General features: G+C 40.0%; 1 pseudogene; it reads left to right on the top strand.

Annotated features, from left to right (window-relative positions):
- The first annotated feature begins 216 nt into the window (after window positions 1-216).
- Window positions 217-24,004, top strand: LOC102134144 (protein SDA1 homolog pseudogene; annotated as a pseudogene).
- The last annotated feature ends 1,541 nt before the right edge of the window (window positions 24,005-25,545 follow it).

Below are 25,545 nucleotides of genomic sequence, written 5' to 3'. Positions count from 1 at the left end.
CTGGAGGGATTGGGGTTAAATTTAAGCAATAGTCTTATGGCCATAAGAGTTGTTAAACACAAATATTTTCTCCCAAAGGCTGTATTAGGTTGAGAGATCAAAATCAATCAATATTTAACCTAGAGTTCAAACTTAAAAGTCAATTTCTAGCTGTCAACAGGACTCTGACCCTCACGTGTCAGATCTTTCTCCTAGTGGTAAAGTAAGGGGGTGGATGAGGAATGCGATTCAACACACTGGGGAGAGGCGTCATCAGGTCAGAAAGAAGAGAAAATAAAATGTGAGTCTTTTGGCAAACTTTTTGTTTTAGATGGAGTTTTGCTCTTGTTGCCCAGGCTGGAGTGCAATGGCACGATCTCGGCTCACCACAACCTCCGCCTCCTGGGTTCAAGTGATTCTCCTGCCTCAGCCTCCCAAGTAGCTGGTATTACAGGCGTGTACCACCACGCCCAGCTAATTTTATATTTTTAGTAGAGATGGGGTTTCTCCATGTTGGTCAGGCTGGTCTCCCAGCCTCACGTAATCTGCCCACCTCGGCCTCCCAAAGTGTTGAGATTACAGGTGTGAGCCACTGCGCCCGGCCTTAGCAAACTTTTGATATGTCTGAAGCAGGTGATAAGAACTTAATTCCAGGAATGGGTTTGGTGTGGATTTCATAAATGACTGGGTTTTTCAGAGGGATGGTCTTGGTAGAACCCATTTACCTCCTACTTAGAAGGCTCCTCTTATGGGACAATAAAGAGCTTATAAGACGCCAAACCAAGAAGCCATGTGTTTCATTCACTCGAACTTTAAGGACTGTCAGCTTTAAGCTTAGCCTCACAGGCCATGTTGTATAGAGAAGGTGTGGTAATTAAACCAAACTTCAGGTTATTGATTCTCTACCTTTGCTGCATATGGGAATCATTCCCTGGGAAACTTTCAGAAAAAGATTAAGAACTGTGTCCTAGCCAAAGAGATTTGGATTTAATTGTCTGGAGGGCTCATTGGCAATCAGAATTTTTAAAGCTACCAGGTGATTCTAATATGCAGTGATGCCTGGGAATCCTGCTTAGAAGCCTCTTAACAAATCTGAAGACCTTTATGTACGATCTCTCAAGATGTTTTTTGCAAAGGGCTTTACAAAGACGTTGATAAAGCTATCCTAGTGGACATTGCATTAGTCAGCTATTGCTGTGTAAGAAACCACCCAAAATACAGTGGTTTGAAGTAACACCACGTATTTTTTTCTCTCTATCAGTCAGCAGGTTGGCTCCATAGATTTGGCCTGGCTCTGCCGATTTTGGTGGATGTCAATTTGTGAATCAGTTGAGGACTAGCTAGTCACAGTGTGGGAAAATAGACGTTTTTATGGGAGTAGCTGTAAGGCCATGTTGCAAAGGGCTTGGATGAGGGTGACAAGGAGTATTGGGGCCATTTTGTGACACTCTGCCAAGATATAATGGGATAACATAATATAAAAAGGTCCTTTTCAAGGCTCTATCATTTGTTATTGATACTCTTTTAACCAATGAGTGGTGGCTTTCATTAATGACTTATCACGAGGGCATTATTTAGCAGGTGCCCACTCTGGCTTCTCTTTCTCCCAACTTTTAAAAAAGATGTTACATTAAAAAAAATAGTTTTTCATTTTAGAAAAATCAGAAAGAACAATAAGCACCAAAAAAGGTATTTTTCACCCAACCACAAGTAAACACAGTTCATATTTTGGTGTGTATGTTTCCAGATTTTTTGCATATTCTTTTTTACTTTTTTACAAAGATAGGATTATATCCTAAAAGTACAGTCTGGTACAAATTCTGACTCTACCAGTTACTAGTCTTTTTTGTTTGGTTTTATTTATTTACTTATTTATTTATTTTATTTATTTTTTGGAGATGAACTCTTACTCTGTCACCCAGGCTGGAAGCACGATCTCGGCTCACTGCAACCTCCACCTCCTGGGTTCAAGTGATTCTTCCACCTCAGGCTCCCAAGTAGCTGGGATTACAGGCGTGTGCCACCATGCCCGGCTAATTTTTGTACTTTTAGTAGAGGTGGGGTTTCACCATGTCAGTCAGGCTGGTCTCAAACTCCTGGCCTCAAGTGATCCACCCACCTCAGGCTCCCAAAGTGCTGGGATTACAGGTGTGAGCCACCACGCATGGCCAGGTTTTTGTTTTTTTGAGACAGGGTGTCACTCTGTCTTCAGCCCAGGCTGAAGTGCAGTGGCATGATTATGGCTCACTACAGCTTCTACCTCCCAGCTCAAATGATCCTCCCATCTCAGCACCTCAAGTAATGGGGACTACAGGAGTGTGCCAACATGTACAGCTAATTTTTGTATTTTTTTGTAGAGACAGGGTTTCATCATGGGCCTAGGTTGGTCTCAAACTCCTGGATTCAAGCCATCCACCCACCTTAGCCTCCCAAAGCGCTGGGAACTACTGCACCCAGACTAGTTACTAGTCTTCTAAACGTGGACAAGTGTCTTATCCTTATTGTCTCAGTTTTTTTATTTGTAAACTGGTAATAAGGCCTAACTTATAGAATATCATGTGGGATAAATGAATTAATGCAGATAAAAATTATTTATGTATTTAATAATTTGAAAAAATATTTTTTCATTTTTATTTGTACAAATTTATGGGGTACATGTGCAACTTTGTTACATGCATAGATTGCATAGTCAAGTCAGGGATTTTAGGGTATCGGCCACCTAGATAATCTACAGTATATCCACTAACCAATTTCTGTTTTTTGTTTTGTTTTGTTTTGTTTTGTTTTGTTTTGTTTTGTTTGAGATGGAGTCTCGCTCTGTCGCCCAGGCTGGAGTGCAGTGGCACGATCTTGGCTCACTGCAAGCTTCACCTCCCAGGTTCACGCCATTCTCCTGCCTCAGCCTCCCAAGTAGCTGGGACTACAGGCACTGACCACAAAGCCCAGGTAAGTTTTTGTATTTTTAGTAGAGACGGAGTTTCTCCGTGTTAGCCAGGATGATCTCGATCTCCTGACCTCGTGATCCGCCCGCCTCGGCCTCCTAAAGTGCTGGGATTACAGACGTGAGCCACCGCGCCCAGCCTCCACTAACCAATTTCTTATCATCCTCCCCCTACTATTCTCTCACCCTCACAAGTCTCCAATACCTGTTATTGCACTCTTTATGTCCATGTGAACACATTTTTCAGCATCCACTTATGAGTGAGACCATTTGTCTTTCCGTGCCTGGTTTGTTTCACTTTAGATAATGACCTCCAGCTCCATTCATGTTGCTGCAAAAGACATGTTTGCATTCTTTTTTATGGCTGGCTAGTGTTTTTGTGTGTGTGTGTGTGTGTGTATATCTATGTGTGTGTGTGTGTGTGTGTGTATATGTGTGTGTGTGTGTGTGTGTGTGTATATATATATATATGCCACCTTTTCCTTATCCATTCATCCACTGATGGACAACTTAGGTTGATTCTACATCTTGACTATTGTGAATGGTACTGTGATAAACATATAATATAGATACAGGTATCTTTTCAATGTATTGATTTATTTTCCTTTGGGTAGTGATATGGTTTGGCTCTGTGTCCCCACCCAAATCTTATGTCAAATTCTAATCCCCATGTGTCAGGGAGGGACCTGGTGAGAAGTGATTGTATCATGGGGCAGATTTCCTGCTTGCTATTCTCATGATAGTAAGTGATTCTTATGAGATCTGATGGTTTAAAAGTGTGTGGCACCTCCCCCTTCGCTCTCTGTCTCTCCTGCTGCCATTAGAAGAAGGTACTTGTTTCCCCTTTGCCTTTTGCTGTGATTATAAGTTTCCTGTGGCCTGCCATCATGCTTTCTGTTAAGCCTGTGGAACTGTGAGTCAATTAAACCTCTTTTCTTCATAAATTACCCAGTCTCAGGTAGTTCTTTATAGCAGTGTAAGAACAAACTAATACCAAAAGTTGGTACTAGGAAAGTGGGGCATTGCTATAGAGATACTGGAAAACATAGAAGTAACTTTGGAACTGCATAATGGACAGAGGTTGGAACAGTTTGGAGGGCTCAGAAGAAGACAGGAATATGTGGGAAAGTTTGGAACTTCATCGAGACTTATTGAATGGTTGTGACCAAAATGCTGATAGCCACATAGACAATGAAATCCAGGCTGAGATGGTCTCAGATAGAGATGAGGAACTTATTGGGAACTGGAGTAACGGTCACTCTTGCTATGCTAAAAAGAGATTGGCAGCATTGTGCCCCTGCTAAAGGGATCTGTGGACTTTGAACTTGAGAGAGAAGATTTAGGGTGTCTGATGGAAAAAATTTCTAAGCAACAAAGCATTAAAGATATGGCCTGGCTCTTCCTAAAAGCCTATGCTCATTTGCTTAAAGAATGAGATGGTCTAAGATTGGAACTTATATCTAAAAGGGAAGCAGAGTGTAAGAGTTTAGAAAATTTGTAGCCCGACCATGTGGTAGAAAAGAAAACTCCCAGCTGGGTGTGGTGGCTCACACCTGTAACCCCAGCACTTTGGGAGGTCAAGGTGGGCAGATCACGAGGTCAGGAGTTCGAGACCAGTCTGACCAACATGGAGAAACCCGTCTCTACTAAAAATACAAAATAATTAGCCAGGCCAGGGTAGCAGGTGCCTGTAATCCCAGCTACTTGGGAGCCTATGGCAAGGAGAAGAGCTTGAACCTGAGAGGCAGAGGTTACAGTGAGCTGAGATCGCACCACTGCACTCCAGCCCAGGCAACAGTGTGAGACTGTGTCTCAAAAGAAAGAAAGGAGAGGAGGGGAGGGGAGGGGAGGGGAGGGGAGGGGAGGGGAGGGGAGGGAAGGGAAGGGAAGGGAAGGGAAGGGAAGGGAAGGGAAGGGAAGGGAAGGGAAGGGAAATCCATTTTCTGGAGAGAAATTCAAGCCAGCTGCAGAAATTCGTGTAAGTAAAGAGGAGCCAAATGTTAATAGCCGAGACAATGGGGAAAATATCCAGGGCATTTCAGAAAACTTCATGGCAACTCTCCTATCACAGGCCCAAAGGCCTAAGAGGGAATAAATCATTTCATGGGCCAGGCCCAGGGCCCAGCTGCTCTGTGCAGACTTAGGACATGACACCCTGTATCCCAGCTGCTCCACCTCCAGATGTGGCTAAAAGGGGCCAAGGTACAGCTTGGGCCATGGTTTCAGAGGGTGCAAGTCCCAAGTCTGGGTAGCTTCCATGTGGTGTTGGGTCTGCCGGTGTGCAGAAGGCAAGAGTTGAGATTTGGAAACCTTCACCTAGATTTCAGAGGATGTGTGAAAATGCCTGGATATCCAGGCAGAAGTCTGCTGCAGGGGCAGAGCCTTCGTAGGGAACCTCTACTAAGGTGCAGCCCAAAACCTTGGGAGCCCACCTCTTGCATCAGTGTGTCCTGGATGTAAGACATGGAGTCAAAGGAAATTATTTTGGAGCTTTAGTTAGTGCCATGCCAAGTTTCAGACTTGTGTGGGGCCTGTAGCCTCTTTGCTTTGGCTGATTTCTCCCATTTCGAATGGGAACATTTACCTAATGCTTATAACCCCATTGTATCTTGGAAGTAACTAACTTGCTTTTGATTTTACAGCCACATAGGCAGAAAGGACTTGCCTTAGATGAGACTATGGACTTGAACTTTTGAGTTAATGCCGGAATGAATTAAGACTTTGGGGTTAGTGCCATACCAGGTTTTGGACTTCTGTGGGGCCTATAGCCTCTTTGCTTTGAAATAATCCCCATATGTTATTGATCAGGGAAGAGTCTTGAACCAGGCCCAGCTGTGAGTCCCAGGTGCAAGGGTCTGGTTCTCAAAGACCCTGGTTCTTCATCAGCATCAGCTGGTTAGAGACAGTGAATAAAACACAACCTTCAGTTGTAGTATTTTCTAGAGCAGCATGTCTCAGACTTTCCAGTACATGCAAATCACCAGGGAATCTTGTTAAAAATGCAGATTCCAATGCCCTAGGCTGGGTTGGGATTGAGATCCAGCATTTCTAACCAGCTGCCAGGTGCTTCTGTTGCAAGGTCAGGGCTTTTTAAACTTCAACTTGCATAGCCTGCAGGGCTTGTTAAACACAGACCCATCCTCAGAGAGTCTGATTTTGAAAGCCTAGAGTGGACCTAAGAGCCTGTGAATTCCTCCCACGTAATGCTGCTGATGCAGGACCACACTTTCAGTGTTTTAAAGAAAAAATTAAATAAAACAGGCATGCCGTTCTTTCAGGTGTATTATTTATTTTTATTTTTACTTACATATAATTATTGTACATATTTCAGATTTATTGTTAACATCTGAATATTCATTTTTGAATAGAGGTAAGCATCTAGATCATTTAGATTTAACTTGGTGTGAAAAATCTCCTTGTAACCTTTATATGTTAAAATTCTATCAGTAAGTTGGAGTATAAATATATATTCATTACTGTAAGAGTTTAAAGTGCTACTATAATTAGTGATTGTGAAAGCTGAGGATTTTACCTACAAAATCAATAATTTAAAACTTTCAAGTAGTTAAGTCAAGCAAGATCAGCAGCTAATAGAAATATAGTAAAAGAGAATGTCTTGGCCAGGTATGGTGGCATGCACTTGTAGCTGCAGCTACTCAGAAGGCTGAAGCAGGAGGATCGCGTGAGCCCAGGAGTTCCAGATTATACTGAGCTGTGATGGTGCCACTGTACTCCAGCCTGGGCAATGGGGTAAGACCCTGTCTCTACAAAATATAGTTAAAAAGAGAGAGTGCCTCCACTAGATAACTTTAGAAACACTCTATCCTTTTTGAACCAACAAATGTTTATACAGTTTTAAATAAGAATGGGAGGCACAATAAAAGGATTATATGTAAAATGTATTTGAAATATTTGTAGAATTATTAGATTATTATTCATGACATTAAAATAACCTTTAAAAGCTGTATTTATTTTTATTTCATGATTAAATTCCATTCCACCCATGAGTTTTAAAAGAGAACAATCTACCCCAGAAGTTCATTCTAAGTTGGTGATAGTTGGCTTCAGTCTGATATTTATTTAAACACTAGGCCATTTGGCATTCAACCCGAAGGAGTTTTGGCACACTCCCAACAAGAATCTTAAGAAATGAATCAGGGGAGCACCCAGGATCCCAGACAATGCCCTTCCACCCCTGGGTAACTGGAGCAGCCCCAACCTCCCTGCCCAGCTCCTCCGCTTGGCACTCTTGTGGAATCTTGTGGGAAGTTAAACCAATCTGTTGATTTCCTTTCTTGTGAGAGATGGGTGAGGTTAGGGTTGCCAAATTAAATACAGAATGCTCACTTAGATTTGAATTTCAGATTAACAATACATTATTTTACAGTGTCTGTCTCAAGTATAGGGGACAAAAGAAGGCTTCCCCTCCCTGTGCCTTCCAAAGGTTTGCTGAAAAGTAGCTGGCAATAGGCAGATTAGTAGGAGAATAAGACATACAAACTTATTTAACATGCACAAGCACAGGGGAATTCTGGAGGATGATTACTCAAATAACCCAGTGAGGTCCAGATGCGTATATGTCCATCTTCACAGGGGAAGGGGAGATGGGGATGTAGCAGTGAATAATTTTTAGTGGGGAATGAATGGACCTGGGTGGCAGGCAATATCTTGTAAATGATTCCCTTTGGAAATTGATTGGGACCTGAGAACAAACAATGGTTTGAGACAAAGTTTGTCTGGGCTCTAGACGTGGTGTTTAATGTTCAGTCTCTTTCTCTCTGGTATGAGTTTATCTCTTCTCTGGTTGATGAATTTCAGGGAAGAAATCAAAGGCAATTGTGCAATTTTTGGTAGGTCTGGTTTCTAGGCAGATAAGGGAATTTCAGGGAATAACCTCTTGTGCTTTGTGAGAAAGTGTTGAGAGACAGGATGGGGGTGGTTGGGTGAGATCAGAGAGACAGTGAGGCTGATTCCTTTGTTCCGCATGTCAAAGAGCCATATTTAGGGGTGTTGTTTTATGAACCCCAACATATCTAACATGTGGAACATTCCTGTATTTTTATTTGCTATATTTGGCAACATTTGGCAAGGTACCAGCTGCAGGAAAATTATCATAAGATAGTGTCCCTGAAACTCAACATTTCTTCCCTTGTAACATCAAATGGGAGACATGCACAGGAGAATGATAGTTTATTTAAACTTATAAGGTATGGTATAAAAGTAATTTGCCAAGGGCTCCTTTTTTTGGTGTAAATTTCATCTAGTCATTAAAACTCTAATTTAAACTGAGGAAATCTTAGTTCCAGTCCCAGTTCCACCATAGACTGGATTTGAGACTTTTAGATAATTATTGATCTTGTTTCATGGCTCTAAGACACCAATGCTTATCAAATATACCACTTAAAAAATGTCACCGGGAGATAAAAAATGTTGCCAATTAAACTATGACACAATGCTTAAACACCATTGATGTGTAAAGATACATCTTTATTTCAGAGATATTAAAATATGAGGGAAAAAATGAATGTCTTAGAATTCATAAAACATGATATTTTGACTTGCTTCACTTATATAATGAAGATAATAATCATTTTCCCTACCGAGTACATATAAAGATTACCAAGAAATTAATAATCAGCTCTTGTTTCACAATCTAGTTTTGAATAGCACGACAGGGAACTTTAGTTTCCAATATAGAAAGTTTTCCAGTGACTGCGCCTGTAAAACTAGCATAAAGAAAAGTGAAAATTTCTTTTAGTGTGTTTTAAAGGTTTTTTCAGCTGTAGGTCAAAATTATCCTAGTCTTTTGATCCACTAGGTGTAGAACCATCTTTATGGTTCTTATGCATCAGAGCCCAATGTCATTCATTTAAACAGGAAGCAGCTGAATGCAAGAGTTTGCATCATCTGCCTGCTCATCCATCCTTTGATCTATTGATCCACTGACCCATTGATCCATCTACCCAACCCTCATCCATTACTACCTCCATCCTTCTATTTATCCATCCATCCATTTATTCATTGAATAATCCACCCAACATTTATTAAATTTCTATTCTATGCCAGATAGATAAAATTTGAGAACACAGGGATAAAAAAGTTCTTGCATTCAAGGAGGTGCCAATTTTTTAAAAAAGTACTGAAATGCTCTAATTACTAAAGGTCAGATTTTTTTGCATCCAAAAATCTCAGGAAAATAGCTTACACCTTCTTTTACATGAACTACTCCCTTTCTCTGGTCAGGGTTCAGAACACAGTATTACAAAGTATTGTGATACTTTCTGGAACGCTGAGTAGTTTTGAGCTGAAGGAGATAGGAAGGGCCTCAGAAACTAGAAGGTTTCCGTGACCTTCTCCTGCCATCCTGTCTCTCACCCCTGTTTCTCCCCCAAAGCAAGCCATAAGACCTTATGACCTACCTTTCCTGAAAGTAGGTCATAATACTCTCATATGACAGATGTCCTGGAGGAAAGGAATGCTACACAGAGAGACCAAGAAGAAGTTGAACAAAGAGACTTTGTTGGATTTCCTTCTCAGTTTATTACCACTAGAACATGCACTTTTTGTCCAGTCATGTTTCTCCTCAGCTATCCACTTATTTCATCAGACTTAGCCTAAAAATACAGTTTTCCCTGCATCTTTGGGTCTTCATTTCTGAAGATTCCATGTCATATAAAACTTTGATTAAATACATTTGTTACATTTTTCTCTGTTAATCTGTCTTTTGTTGCAGACATGTCAGCTATGACCCTTGCAATGGGAGAGGAAAGGTATTACCTTTTTTACCCGTACACGTCTCGTTGACTATTCAAAGCCCACTCATTTTTTCAAAAGTCAGCTCAAATCCCCCTGCTCCATGAAGTCTTGCCTGATGAATCTTCCCCTTTTCCAAATTCCCAAATTGCTTAAAGTATTTGATTTGGCTCCTAATTGGGCATGAATGAGTAAAATATATAGTATGTTAGATAGTAATGCTAGCTAAAGAGAAAAATCAAGCAGGAAAGAGTACAATGAATATCCAGAAAGGAGGAGGTTGGAAGTTTTAAATAAGGTGATCTGTGGAAGTCTTACTAAAAAGAATTTTGAGTAGCTATCTGAGTTAAGCAAGGGGTGAACCACATGAGTACAAGGGAGTGAAATTCCAAGCAGAGAGAACAGCTAGTACAATAGCCCTGAGGTGGGAGTGTGTCTGATATGCTGGAGGAACAGGAAGGAGACCACTGTCATTGTAATGCAGTGAATAAAAAGATGAAGTTGGAATACAGAATCAAAGAGGTAAGGGAACTAGGCCTTGTAAGATCTGTAGGTTTTACTAACAACCTTGCATTTTACTCTGAATGGGACAGGGTGCCATTGGAGGGTTTGAGAAATGACATGATCTAACTTATTTATTAACTAATCATTAACATAATCTCCTTGCCCTCTGTGTTGAGAACAGACTGTGGGATGAGGCAAGGGCGAATGCAAGAAAACCAATTAGGAGGACTTTGCAATAGTTTAGTCAATAATTAACGGTGACAGTGGTGAGTAGAGATGCAGTTACATTTGGAACATATTTAGAAACAGGTCTGTTAGAATTTGCTGATAGAATACCAAAGAAAGAGAGTTAAGGATGGTATCTGGTAACCAGAAGGATAAAGGCAGGATTACCTGAGATTAGGAAAACTGTGAGAGGCACAGGATTTGGAGAAAACCATATGAGCTTAGTGTTGTACATGTTAAGTTTGAGATGAGTATTAAACATGAGAGTGGAGGTGTTGACTGGGCAATTTAGTGTAAAAATCTGGAGTTCAGAGGAGACATCCTGTTGGGAGTAGATAGCTTGTACTTACAGAAACAGGAGGAAATCAACTAAAGAGAGAATGTAAGTAGAAAAAGAGAAAGGATTCAAGGACTGAGTACTGGAGATGTTGCTGTAATTATCTCCATCAGAGCAGAACAGTCTGACCTGTCAGAAAGAAGTGCTGTCCAAGCCTTCATGATCCTTAAAACTGAAGATACGATAAGAAACCCACTAAAGTGGAAATTACAAATGTTCACTAGGATATCTTTGACATAGGAAGAAAATGGAAAAGAGAGAGCTTTGGAGACAAAACCAGAATGCTCTCTGAGCTTTTTGTAATACTCGTAAGCTGTCTCCAGCATGTAGAGTGGGTACCACACGTATAAAATTCCCTTTTAAGACAAGTGAGAATAATAAAAAGAAAACTTGATAACTGGGGAAGATGTCACATGTATGAGTGTTCTCACACCAATTCTATGACACCAACTGTGTGTCCTGCAATTCAATTTTAACGCTACTTACCAGAGTGAGCACAGTTAAATGAGGTTTAGCCTAAAACTGTCTCCTTGGATATTTTAACTTCATCCTAAAGGTTTCTCTATAGAAACTGAAACCTAACTGAATGTGTAAACAGACTAACCTACTTTTGTGCCAATCACCAAGTTTTGGCCAATCAAAGGTGACCAACTGTTCAAACCATGTTCAAATAAGGCACACAGCAAGCTGTAACCAAGGTGGCTATTTCTCTACCTCACTTCTGTTTTCTGTATATCACTTTCTTTTCTCTGTCCATAAATCTTCTTCTACCACATTGCTACACTGGAGTCTCTCAGAGGCTACTCTGGCTTGGAAGGCTGCCTGATTCATGAATTGTTCTGTTAAATTTAATTGTTAAATTTAAACTCTGTTAAATTTAATTTGTCTAAGGCTTTTAACAGTATAGACCCCACAGGTTAGTGGGTTAGTCCTCCACAAGATCAACCTCACTTCATACATCAGCTACCAGGGATCCCCAGGATACCTGCACTTCTGAACAGTCAGTTCCAAATTCAGGGTTTCCCATGACACCCTCAGGTTTGATAATTTGCTAGAATGATTTCCAGAACTCAGGAAAGTACTGTACTTATGATCACCATTTTATTACGAAAGATACAGTGGCTGGGCACAGTGGCTCACACCTGTAATCCCAGCACTTTGGGAGGCTGAGGTGGGTGGATCACAAGGTCAGGAGTTCGAGACCAGCCTGAACAATATGGTGAAACCCTGTCTCTACTAAAAATACAAAAAAATTAGCCAGATGTGGTGGCACATGCCTGTGATCTCAGCTACTCAGGAGGCTGAGGCAGGAGAATTGCTTGAACCCAGAAGGCGGAGGTTGCAGTGAACCAAGATTGCACCACTGTACTCCAGCCTGGGTGACACAGCGAGACTACATCTCAAAAAAAAAAAAAAAAAAAAAAAAAGATACAGGTCAGAAACAGCCAAATGAAGAGATGCATAGGGCAAGATTTTGGGGCAGAGGAGACATAGAGCTTCTAAGCCCTTCCCTTGTGGAATCCGGGTACATCACCCTCCCAGAGCACTGATGTGTGCACCAACCAGAAATCTCCATGGAACCTTGGTGTCCAGAGTTTTTACTGGAATTTTGTTACCTGGGCATGATTGATTACATTATTGGCATATGATTGAACTCAGTCTCCAGTTCCTCTCCCATCCCTGGAGGTCAGACTGATCCAAAGATCCAGCCTTCTCATCACATGGTTGGTCTTTCTGGCAGCCAGCTCCCACCCTAATACTAATGTCCCACCATGAGTCACCTTGTTAGCATAATAAAAACACTCCTACCACAGAAAATTCCAAGTGTTTTTGAAGCTCTGTGTCAGAAACTGAGAACAAAGACTAGATGGATTCTTCATGATACCATGGTATAGCAGACTGAATTTTCCAAAACGATCGCAATGCTGTCTTCTCTCCCACATGCTCTTCTTACACTCTTCCCATGGAGACATAAGGGCTATGTTCCCTCTTCTTAAATCTCAGTGTGCTGTGACAATAGTGACAGTGGCCCAGTGACTTCTGAACTAGACTATAAAGGATGGTGCAATTTCCATTTGGTTTCTCCTAGGACACTTGCTCTTGAAATCCAGACACCATGCCCTGATAAAACTCAGGCCAGGTGGAGAAGCCATATGTAGGTGTTCTGGCTGACAGGTTTCACTGAGGTCACAGAGGACAGCAACATCAGCATCAGTCATTAGACATGTGAGCAAAGAAGACGTCAGGAGGCTCCAGCTGCCAGCTGACTGCGACTGCATAGAGACTCCTGACTGAGGACTACATACCTGAGCCCAGTGAACCTCCAAAACCATGAGAGATAAGAACAACAACAACCAGGCACAGTGACTCAGGCCTGTCATCCCAGCACTTTGGGAGGCTGAAGGGGGAGATTGCTTGAGCTCAGGAGTTCAAGATCAGTCCAGGCAACATGGCGAAACTCCGTCTTTAAAAAATATTCCCCAAAAATTTAGGCAGGCATGGTGGCACACACCTGTAATTTCAGCTACTTAGGGGCGCTGAGGCAGGAGGATTGCTTGGGCCCAGGGAGGTCGAAGCTTCAGTGAGCCATGATCGGGTCACTGCACTCCAACCTGGGTGACAGAGCAAGACCCTGTCTCAAAATAATAATAACAACAACAAAATGTTTGTTGCTGTTTTACACCACCAAGAAGGGGGTAGTTCATTTTGTAGCCAATAGGTAATTGATACACAGAGGATTTCCCATGACTTAAATTTTGCTGCCAGATGCTATCCTTTAAAATGAAAACTGAATGCACCCAATAAAATGAATTGGAGGAGTGTGGCAAACCTGGATTCCATTCTCAGCTCTCTCATTAGCTCCCTGCTAGATCTTGAACAAGTCTTGCCATCTCTTTGGCTTCTGGTTTCTCATTTGTTAAAGGATGGGACTGATGTGTTAAAGGAAGTTCCTATTCTTCTTGTTTTTTTCTTTCCTACTTACCAAACTTCCATGGTTTATACTCGTCTTCCACAACAAATAGCAATGAAAGATTGGTTCATTTGACATTTCATACTTCAGTTAAAAGAAAAGAAAGGTCTCAGCTCACAGGATAATAAATCTTTATTATCCATTTTGAGGAAGAAAGACTAAAATTGTCAGCAAGTAAGACTACAAGCTAAAATTTGAACAAATGGGTTTGAAATATTCTAACCTGATTAGGAAGCACCTTTCACTCCAAAAATGTTGTCAACCCTTTCCTACATGTTCTGCTTTGGACAATTACCTGTCATAGATGATTTTCCTTCTATCTTCCTGAGGCTGAGGATGACACCAAGCCCTGTGATTTCTAAGCCAAGGCCTTCAAAGTTAAGAAGATAAATAAATTTGTGCACTTCATGCTTTTCTTGCACCTCCAGTGCTCCCTGGGCTCATCCTTTTCAATTGCACTGATGGGAACTGATCCCACACTTGTCCTTGCTTTTGCTCTGGGTAGATTTTAAAGCAAGACAAACTAATAAATAATGAAGACAGGTGGAGGAGGCAGAAGAAATTTTGTTTTATCATACACAAAGTGATTTATGTTGGTCATTAAGAATATGGATTCTTAAATAATTTTCCTTTTATTTCCCTCATAAATGATAGATATTTTATGGCTTTTGCTTAACTTTGCTTGTTGTTGCCAGGTGTGTTTAACTCAAGCTTATTTATGAGGTGTTTGTATAGTAGTATGGTTTCAACAATTTTTCCATCCAATGCAAGAAATTGAAGATTTTATATTCAGAGATTGCTAAAATGTATTGATTTCATCTATAGCATCTTGTTCATGAGAGCTGACTGAGGATATGAGTAACAAGGATATGTATTTGGGAAGCGTACCTTTTTTTTTTTTTATTTTTTGACAGATTCTTGCTTTGTCGTCCAGGCTGGAGTACAGTGGCATGATCTCGGCTCACTGCAACCTCCGCCTCCCAGGTTCAGGCAATTCTCCAGTCTCAGCCTCCTGAGTAGCTGGGATTACAGGCGTACATCACCACACCTGGCTGATTTTTGTATTTTTAGTAGAGATGGGGTTTCACCATGTTGGCTAGGCTGGTCTTGAACTCCTGACCTGAAGTGATCTGCCTACCTCGGCCTCCCAAAGTGCTGAGATTACAGGCGTGAGCCACCGCGCTCAGCTGGGAAGCTTACATTTTTAAAACATTTTAACATATGTAAGCATAAACACTTTCCTTTCTCCCCCTCCCCCATCAAATACATCCCACATTCAATTCTGTTTAGACATATACATGGTTACCTGTGGCTTTGCAGGGCAGTAAAGAATGGCCTTTTCAGTGTGTGCACTCTCTCTTTCTATATATATACATATATAGGTATATATATGTATATATATAATTTGACCCCAACATGAATATCAATTCCAAGTGAATTGCAAATTGATGTATGAAAGGTACAATAATAAAACTTTTTTAAAAAACGGAACTAATTGAAAACATTGGACTATGTTAATATTACAAACTTCCGTTCATCAAAAGTTCCCATAAAGGGAGTTAAAACACAAACCACAGAAAAGACATAATATTTGCAATGCATGTATTCAACAAAAGACGTTAAAGAACTTCTAAAAGTCAATAAGAAAATATGACAAGGTAATCTGATAGAAATTAACAAAAGATTTGAACAGACAATATCTTATGAAAGATAAATTCAAAGAGAATATCTAAGTGGCCAGTAAATATTTGAAACTGTGTTCAACTTCTTTAGTCATGAGTGAAATGCAAATTAAAACCATTTACAAATTAGAATCCACCAGAATGACTAAAGTTAAAAAAGACAGAAAATATCAAATACTGGGTAGGATTTGTAGCAACCGGAATGCTCACACTCTGATAGTCGTGAGTGTGTCTTAGGCCATATCAGCTCATGCTGACTGTCAGCACGTAGTCATGTTCTAGCAATTCCTCTCGGAGTAATGGATACCCAATAGAAAGATGTAGTAATGCTAACCAAATGATATGTATGAGAATGCTGTTAACAACACTATTCATAATAGTCCCAAACTGAAAAACAACCCAAATGTCCATCAATGGGAAAATGGAAAGATGAATAAATTATGGTCTATTACACAACACAATATAAAACAACAATGAGAATGATACACAAAACAACATGGATAAATGTCACAAACATAATAATAAGTGAAAGAAATTAGACACAAAAAATACTTACTGACAATTTGATTCTATTTATGTCAAGTACAAAAACCAAGCAAAGCTAATCTATGCGTTAGAAGTCAGGATAATAGCTTCTCTTGGGAGGAGGAGGCAACTGGAAGGTGACACAGAGGACTAATTTCCTGTTTCATCTGGCTGCTGGTTACATACACGTGTTCAGCTTGTGAACATGCATCAAGCGGTATGTTTATGTGCACGTTTTTCTATGTATGTAATAATCCCATAAAGCATAAAAAAAAGCAACAGAAATACTAACCAATCTTTTGGAAGGTTCCAGCTCAGAATGTAATTACAGGTATTTTGTCTAATAGGTGTGCTTTTAAAAATGAGAGTTAATCACATTTCAGTTGTTTATTTTAGTGCTCAAGTGGAAACCACTATTTAAAGGAAGGCTGAAGCAAATCCATTGGTAAATGAATAATTATTTCTGATGACATTTCAGAGTTCAGATGTTCTTAAAGTATGCCTCTTCTAAAATCCCTTTTCATCCTTTAACTCTCCTATCAATAGGTGCAATATAAAATAAAATCATAGTTCTGTTCCTTTTGGGAGCCTAATCATTTTGAAATGATTAGGACTTTCGAAAGGAAGACCTTTCGAAAATTTTTAAATCATGACTCCACTTTTCAATGTTTTTTCACCTGCATTGAGCCAAGGTACCCAGAAATGTTCTTCTGAGTTTCATAAATTATAAAAGCACTTAGAGACAGAAATTCAAAAGTTCACTCTACAAATATTTTTATGTCAAAGATATTATCAGAAATGTGAGATGATTAACATGGCACTCAACAATTTAAAAGAAAAAGAGCTTTTCTAGTACTGAATCATAAGACTTACATAAATTGCTACTGCTCTCTTGTGAAAGCAAAATATTTTACACTTTTCAAATATATACAGAAATAGAGGATAGAGTATAATGAGCCCTCAGGTACTCCTCATGCAGTATCAACATTTATAGTTCATCTTGTTTTTTCCACATCCCACATAAATCCTCATTCCCCTCACTAGATGATTTAAAGCAAATCCCAAACATATTTCATTTGCAAAAACTTCAGTACACACATACACGCACACACACACACACACACACACACTTTAAAGAGCACAATACCATTACTAATATCAATTGATATAAATAATTTAATATTATCAAAAAGTGAATCTACTATCATTTTCCTTATTGTCTTATGATTTTTTGTTGTTGTTGTTTAATTTTTTATTCAGGATCCAGAGACCATATGTTGCATATGTTGCATATCTCTTGAGTCTCTTTTAATCAATAGGCTTCCCACCCTGTCTGTCTTTTCTCCCAACAAAAAGAAACAGGCTGAAAAACTAAAATGGCCTGGGCGCAGTGACTCAGTCCTGTAATCCCAGCACTTTGGGAGGTGGAGGCAAGTGGATCACTTGAGGTCAGGAATTCGAGACCAGCCTGGCCAACACGGCGAAACCTTGTGTCTACTAAAAGTCCAAAAATTAGCCAGGCGTGGTAACAGGCACCTGTAATCCCAGCTACTCGGGAGGATGAGGCAGGAGAATCACTTGAACCCAGGAGGTGGAGGTTGCATTTAGCCAAGATCTCTGAGCCAAGCCTGGGAGACAGAGCGAGACTCCTTCTCAAGAAAAAAAAAAAAAAAGAACAAGTTGACTTTAGTATTACAATTCTATTAGGATTCACATTTACTATTATTCAAATACAGTTTTTTCATAGAATTGAAAAACTAGTATTTCTATCAAATTCTATGTCCCACCAGAAGTCCACTCTGAAATGGAATTATATCACTATCCTATTAATAAATCGTTCTATCAGCAAATATTTATTGAGGGCTTACTATGTTTGACACTATGCTCAGCACATTACACTAATTATTTCACTCAATTCCCACAGCACCCTCATGTGGTAGCTATTCCCATTTTACAGATGATAAAATGGAGGCACAGAGAAGTAATTTGTCCAGAGTCAATCATTAGGAATTAAAAGAATTGGGACTGAAATGAAGTTTATTTAACATCAAATCCATGCTTTTTTTTTTTTTTTTTGAGACAGGGTCTCCCTCTGCTGCCCAGGTTGGAGCGCAGTGGTGCTATCATGGCTCACAAAACCAAAACCTCCTGGGCTCAAGTGATTCTCCTGCCTCAGCCTCCCAAGTAGCTGGGACTACAGTCGTGCACCACCACACCTGGCTAATTTTTGTATTTTTTGTAGAGATGGAGTCTCACTGTGTTACACAGGCCAGTTCTGAACTCCTGAATGCAAGGGACCTACCCGCGTTGGCCTCCCAAAATGTTTGGATTACAGGCCTGAGCCACTAAGCCGAGCCTGTTAAATCCATGCTCTTAATGATAACATTGTTCTGGGAGCCTAAGCATTTAGAAAATACTCCAGTATTAGAGATTAAGGGGATGCCACCATTCAGACCTGACTGCTGTTTTTGTTTGTTTGTTTGTTTGTTTTCTGTTTTCAGTAATGTTTCCCTTATGAGGGAGGCAGAAAAGTTAAATGATATGAGTGACAGCATCCAGTAGCTGATAAGCAGTAGAGTCAAGTCTTCTCACTCTAGACTCTTGTTTCCACCACGTAAAATTACAATAAAGATTTAGGCTTTTTTTATTTCTTAAAATTTAGATCACTTTTTAAAGTATTTCTTATTCTTGGAAGCTTCAGAAGTAAAACAATATTCAAATAAAATTGTTCAGTGATTATTTTACATGAATTGTTTGAGCTTGAAGTGTTTTGAGACATTTTAATACCATTAGTTTGAAACAAAACGTCTCTTAAAGGTGAGTTCAAAAGGAAAGGTAGCTGACCCTAAGGGGTGAATGACTCAGAGTTATAGCTTTAGGCCTTAAGTTAGCATTGTTAGTCCTTGTAGAAATTTGGTATATATTGTGCCAGGGGCTGTGGCTCACGCCTGTAATCCCAGCACTCTGGGAGGCCGAGATGGGCGGATCACTTGAGGTCAAGAGTTCGATACTAGCCTGGCCAACATGGTGAAACCCCATCTGTACTGAGGATACAAAAATTAGCTGGGCGTAGTGGCACATGCCTATAATCCCAGCTACTTGGGAGGCTGAGACAGGAGAATCGCTTTAATGCAGGAGGCGGAGGTTGCAATGAACTGAGATCGTGCCATTGCACTACAGCCTGAGCGACAAAGTGAGACTCTGTCTTGGGGGCGTGGGGGTGGGGGTGCGGGGAAATAAGTTTGGTGTATATTTTTTCTAAACTGGGCAAAGCAATTACTCTTAGAGTTCACCTCTAAGACTCAGCCCAAATACTATTTCCTGGGCGACCTTGCCTTGACTGCCCCCTTTTTATCCAGATGGAATCAGTTACAACCTCACATTCTTTATCCTGGCAGCTCGAACATGCACGTACCCCACAGCTTCACCGCAGCACTTATCACAGGGTACTGTGCCAGACATTAAAGTGTCTGCCCAGTGATCCCCACCAGGTGAGTGGCTTTTTGAAAGCTACCTTGTTTGCTCTTTTATTATCTGTTCCCCATGTGCCCTACACAGGAGGTACTAAATGGTTTCTGAATGAATGAAACAAATACAACGAGTCCTTGCTTCAGTATTCATGTAACGGTCCTAAGCTCTACAATACAAGGGCAAGGAGTAGGATAGGTGGGATGGAGTGGAGAGAGAGGTGAACAAACTCAGGTCCCTACCTATGAGGCAAGATAGTCTGATAATTGCCGCAAACCAGACCAAACAAGTAAAGATGTGGGAGACAGGAATGGGTACTCACTGCTTGTATTACCCTGTTCTCACACTGCTAGTAAAGACACATTCAAGACTGGGTTATTTATAAAGGAAAGAGGTTTAATGGAGTCACAGTTACACATGGTTGGGGAGGCCTCACAATCATGATGGAAGGCAAAGAAGAAGCAAAGTCACATCTTACATGGCGGCAGGCAAGACAGCTTTTGCAGGAAACTCCCATTTATAAAACTATCACATCTCGTGAGACTTATTCACTACCATGAAAATAGCACAGAAAAGACCTGCCCCCATGATTCAATTGCCTCCCACTGTGTCCCTCCCATGACACGTGGGAATTATGGGAACTATAATTCAAGATGAGATTTGGGTGGGGACACAGCCAAACCATATCGCTGCTAATCAAGGCATAAAGTGGTACAACCACTTTGACAATTCATGATAAAGATTGCGCCAGGGGAATTATTCTGCTACATCCTCCCCATCTCCCATCTCCTGTTTCCTGTTGGTCAAGTTTCACCCCAAGGATAGGGGAGGCTGGTGAAGGGCAGAAATCTGAGAAAGAGCACAAGATTTATTTCTAACTCAGCAACACTTGCAAAATTTCTGCCCTTGAAGATTTACTCTAATAAACATTTCTGATCGACTTGAATCCATTTCTAAAAATACTAGGTTTTTTTCATTAATTAAGTAATATATGCTCACTGCAAATAATTTTTAAAATATAGAAAAGTTGAAAGATAAAGTCATTCATAATTTCATCACCCAGAGAAAATCATGATTAATATTTTTTATATAATTTTTGTCTTTGTAGTTAGGAATAAAACTCTGAGCAATGACTAAATTTGAAATATACATCTAAATTTTTCAATCATCAATATATGTTTAAAATGTGTGAAGTGATATGGGGTTGTCCAGTGTTACACAGGATTTCTAAAATTCTTGGTAACAAGGTAGTATAACTGAACAACATGAAAGTCACTTGCTGTGTAGTTTAGTTGAAGCCAATCATTGATAATTTGAAAGCCAATATATATTTTGACTAAAAATGTGAATAGTTGACCATTTAATCAAATTCTTTCCTTTTTACAAAGTATATTTTTCTAGAACTAAATCATTTGTTTTTATCTACAGAGTGGCTATGCCAAAGTCATTTGTTTTATTCATTTGGACATTAAATTCCATTAAAATTATGCAATTTCATGGGCAAGCCAGATAATCCTGGTCAACCAATTTTTTGAATATGAATAATAATATGCTATTCACAGAAAAGTCTGGTTGGCTATACCTTGGATTCAGAGCTGCGCCATGGCTGTCTGATGCATCTTTGGGCATATTTATTTTTGTAGCAATTGGAAATATAAAACCAAGACAAAGACAGTGGTTTCTACTTCACTGAAAATAAAAGCAATATTTATTTTTAAAGTAGTACTCATCAAACTTTACGTTATTCTGTTTAGATAGCAAGCTGTTATTAACAGGAACCAAAATGCTATGCGTAGCACATGCTACAGGGTCATCATTAACTGCAAAACTGGTATTTTTGCAGTCTTTCAGGCATATACTCAAATTAGGCTTGGTTATGCCTAATATTTTCTAAACTCATTTGATACCCTTTAGGACATAAATCTCAACCAGAAAAACCAGAGGGACCCCTCTTGTTTAGAATTGGCAAGTCCATCTTACATCAATAGTTTTTTCAGATAATGCATTTGAACAGTAAAATTTTTCTTTCTTTTTTTTTTTCTTTTTTTGAGATGGAGTCTTCCTCTGTTGCTCCGGCTGGAGTGATCTTGGCTCACTGCAAACTCTGCCTCCTGGGTTCAAGCAATTCTCCTGCCTCAGTCTCTCAAGTAGCTGGGATTACCAGTGCCGACCCCCACATCTGGCTAATATTTGTATTTTTAGTAGAGACCAGGTTTCACCATGTTGGCCAGGCTAGTCTTGAACTCCTGGCCTCAAGTGATCCACCTGCGTTGGCCTCTCAAAGTGCAGGGATTACAAGTGTGAACCACTGCACTCAGCCTGAATAGTAAAATTAAATGTTTTCACATTTTGTAAAAATAAAATAAAGCCTATAAATCAAATTACTTTATATATTATTTATTTTCTTGTAAATTCAAGCATTTGAGGGCATTACTAACTATATCTCCTAAAAACATGTTCTTTAGCAGGGAAGGGTATGAGTTTGGAGAACTTGTAGCTGCAACTGGCAGGGTTTAGGGGCTGCTGGCCATCTGAGTTTCATTAAAACTGCTGGCCACGAAGCCAGTCTGCAACCAAAATGTCCAGCAGAAACAACAAGCTGCCCAGCAACCTGCCGCAGTTACAGAATCTGATCAAGTGAGACCCACTGGCCTACATCGAGGAGTTTGTACAGCAGTAAAATCACTACAAATCCAATGTGGAGATTTCCAAATTGCAACCAAATAAACCCAGCAAAGAACTAGCAGAGCTGGTGGTGTTTATGGCACAGAACATCCTAAATGTGTGCATCTTAATTATGGAGAGAAAGAGGGAAACTTCAGAAGAGCCTTTGCTTTGTGACAGATTAGCCACTGCTACCTAGAGTGTTTAAGTAATTTTCCTCAAGAGGTGAGAGATCTTCTCTCCTGCAATCATACCGTGTTGGATCCAGATCTTCAAATGACATTTTGCAAAGCTTTGATCTTGCTGAGAAATAAGAATCTCATCAATCCATCAAGCCTGCTAGAACTCTTCTTTGAACTTCTACGTTGCCATGATAAGTTTCTGTGAAAGACTTTATACACATATTGTGACTGATATCAAGAATATAAACGCAAAACACAAGAACAATAAAGTGAATGCAGTATTGCAAAATTTCATGTACACCATGTTAAGACATAGCAATGCAACCACAGCTGAGATGTCTTTAGATGTAATGACTGAACTCTACAGAAGAAACATCTGGAATGGTGCCAAAACTGTCAATGTTGTCACAACTGCACATTTCTCTAAGGTCACCAAGATATTAGTTGCCGCGTTGACATTCTGTCTTGGGAAAGATGAAGATGAATAACAGGACTGTGACTCCAAATCTGAGAAACAAAAAAAAAAAAAAGAAGAAAAAAGCAGAGGTGTTTAACTTTTCAGCTATTCACTTGATTCATGCATGATCCCCAAGATTTTGCAGAAAAACTATTAAAGCAGCTTGAGTGCTGTAAGGAGAGGTTTGAAGCGAAGATGATGCTCATGAACCTCATCTCCAGATTGGTAGGAATTCATGAGCTCTTCCTCTTCAATTTCTATCCCTTTTGCAAAGGTTTCTGCAGCCCCACCAAAGAGAAGTAACAAAAATCTTCTGCTTGATGCACAAGCATCTCATCACCTAGTGCCCCCAGAGATAATTCAATCATTGCCTATGATTTTGGCATACAATTTTGTTACTGACAAGAACTCTGGAGAAGTCATGACAGTAGGAATCAATGCTATAAAAGAGATAACACCTTGATGTCCTCTGGCCGTGACTGAAGAACTCCTCCAAGACCTGGTTCAGTATAAAACACACAAGGATAAGAATGTAACGATGTCTGCTAGAACTTTGATTCAGCTCTTCCGAACACTGAATGCTCAGATGCTGCAGAAGAAATTCCGGGGTAAGCCTACAGAAGCCTCCGTAGAAGCAAGAGTACAAGAATATGGAGAATTAGATGCTAAAGTTTACATTCCAGGAGCAGAAGTTCTGGAAGTTGAGAAAGAAGAGAATGCTGAAAATGATGAAGATGAATGGGAAAATACCAGTCTCAGTGAGGAGGAGGATGCTGATGGTGAATAGATTGATATGCAACACTCTTCCGATGAAGAACAGCAAGAAATCTCCAAGAAGCTGAACAGTATGTCCACGGAGGAGCGGAAAGCCAAAGCTGCAGCCATCAGCACCAGCTGAGTTTTAACTCAGGAAGACTTCCAGAAAATCCTCATGGCCCAGATGAGAAAAGAACTTGATGCTGCCCCCGGGAAATCCCAGAAGAGGAAATACATTGAAAGAGACAGTGATGAAGAGCCCAGGGGTGAATTACTTTCTCCTTGGGACATTGAACGCCTTCATTAAAAGCCAAAGTCTGACAAAGAGACAAGACTAGCAACTGCAATGGCTGGAAAGACAGACCAAAAAGAATTTGTGAGGAAGAAGACCAAAATGAATCAATTTTCCAGTTCGACAAATAAAGAGAAGGAAAAACAGAAGAACTTTATGATAATGCGGTATAGCCAGAATGTCCGGTCAAAAAAATAAGCATTCTTTCCAAGAAAAACAGTTGGCACTACAAGATGCACTTTTGAAAAAGAGAAAAAGAATGAATTAACTTCCCAGCAAGTTTTCCACTCCAAGAAGAATGCTAAGTTTGTGTCATCACTCTGAAAATCGGTAAATCAAGCATGTTTGCTTACATTAAAAAGTCCAGAAGCACTCTATTGTGAAAACTGCTGAAAATGTGGCAGCAATTTGGTGTTTTTATTTTGGAGACAGCTAATGGTGGGAATGTTAATGTAAATAGTGGTGGTAGTACAAAATCATTTCATTTATCATTCAGGCAAAAAAAAGTATTGAGTGCCTATTGTCACTGTAGATATAAAACGAATGAGCTGTAACCCCTTCACTCAAGGCATTGACAGCTTAGCTGTAGGGGTGGACACACATATGTGTATTTACAGCGCAGTGTAGATAGTTCGCTAGTAGAGGTAGCTCCATATTTCTGTGAGGTTACTCAGGCCTTTTGGACTAACTCTGTGGGGATAGAAGTTATATATTCTTATAAAACAAAACAAAACAGGACAATGTTACAAGAGTAAGAGGTTCTTACTTGTACATAGGCTTTACCTGATGAAAACAGGCCCTTGCTGCACAGATTTTGGGTACATGATTTAACTCTTTGAGTCAATCCAAAAGATTTAAGTGATCCCCTCCTTTTTTTTTTTTTTTTTTTTTTTTTTTTTTTTTTTGAATGCCATGTGAAGGCTTTTTGGTTAAGACCTCACTTTTAGAACTGCCTTAAGTATAAATAGTACCTTTGGAATGTATTTAGTTCATCATTTGAGCTGCCTTCATTCTGGTTTCCTCAGCCTTCCTTCAGTCTGTAATATTTTCAGCCCACTGTTTACCTTGTCTCAATAAAAGGTTTCTAATCCCAAATAGGAAATAAATAAATAAATAAATAAGAAAAAAGAAAGAAAAACTTGTGAAACAATTTAGCCAGTTTGCTTTAAGCAGACAGTAAGGGAAGGGTCTCTGGAGAACCTCCCACTGGCTTCACAAATGCTTACATGAGGTGTTTTGTGCAGATAAGGGAACTTGCAAAGGGGGATTGCCTAAACACATCCACAGTGGAAAATTCCATTCCTTAACATATGTACAGTAAGGGATATAAATTAATATGGAGTGGCTCAGACTAAGGGTCCACAGGCACACTGGAAGGATGGGGTGGAGCCACCAGAAATTCGTGCCTTACACCCTTGTATTCAACTATGAAAGGGGCAACTGGCAACCTGCTTTCAAGACCCTTCTCTTTGCTGTGAGCTTTCCTTTCGCTTAATAAATTCTACTCCCCTCACTCTCTGGTGTCCATGTGCCTGATTCTTCCTGACCATGAGACAGTAACCCGGACTTAGCTGAGTTAAGGAGCAAACATCCTGCATCACTTGGAAAATCACAAAAGAAAATAAAAGAAGTTCTAACTAGCCCTCTTGCTATTCAAATTGTACTGGCAGTCCTAGCCAATGCAATGAGGTCCAAAAACAAAGGAAGAGACTAGCTAGGTGTGGCAGCTCATTCCTGTAATCCCTGTACTTTGTGAGGCCAAGGTGGGAGGACTGCTTGAACCCAGGAGTTTAAGGCTACAGTGAACCA

This window comes from Macaca fascicularis, chromosome 10, assembly GCF_037993035.2.
Source record: "Macaca fascicularis isolate 582-1 chromosome 10, T2T-MFA8v1.1".
NCBI classification, from domain to species: domain Eukaryota; kingdom Metazoa; phylum Chordata; class Mammalia; order Primates; family Cercopithecidae; genus Macaca; species Macaca fascicularis.
This window is presented reverse-complemented; position numbering and strand designations above follow the sequence as displayed.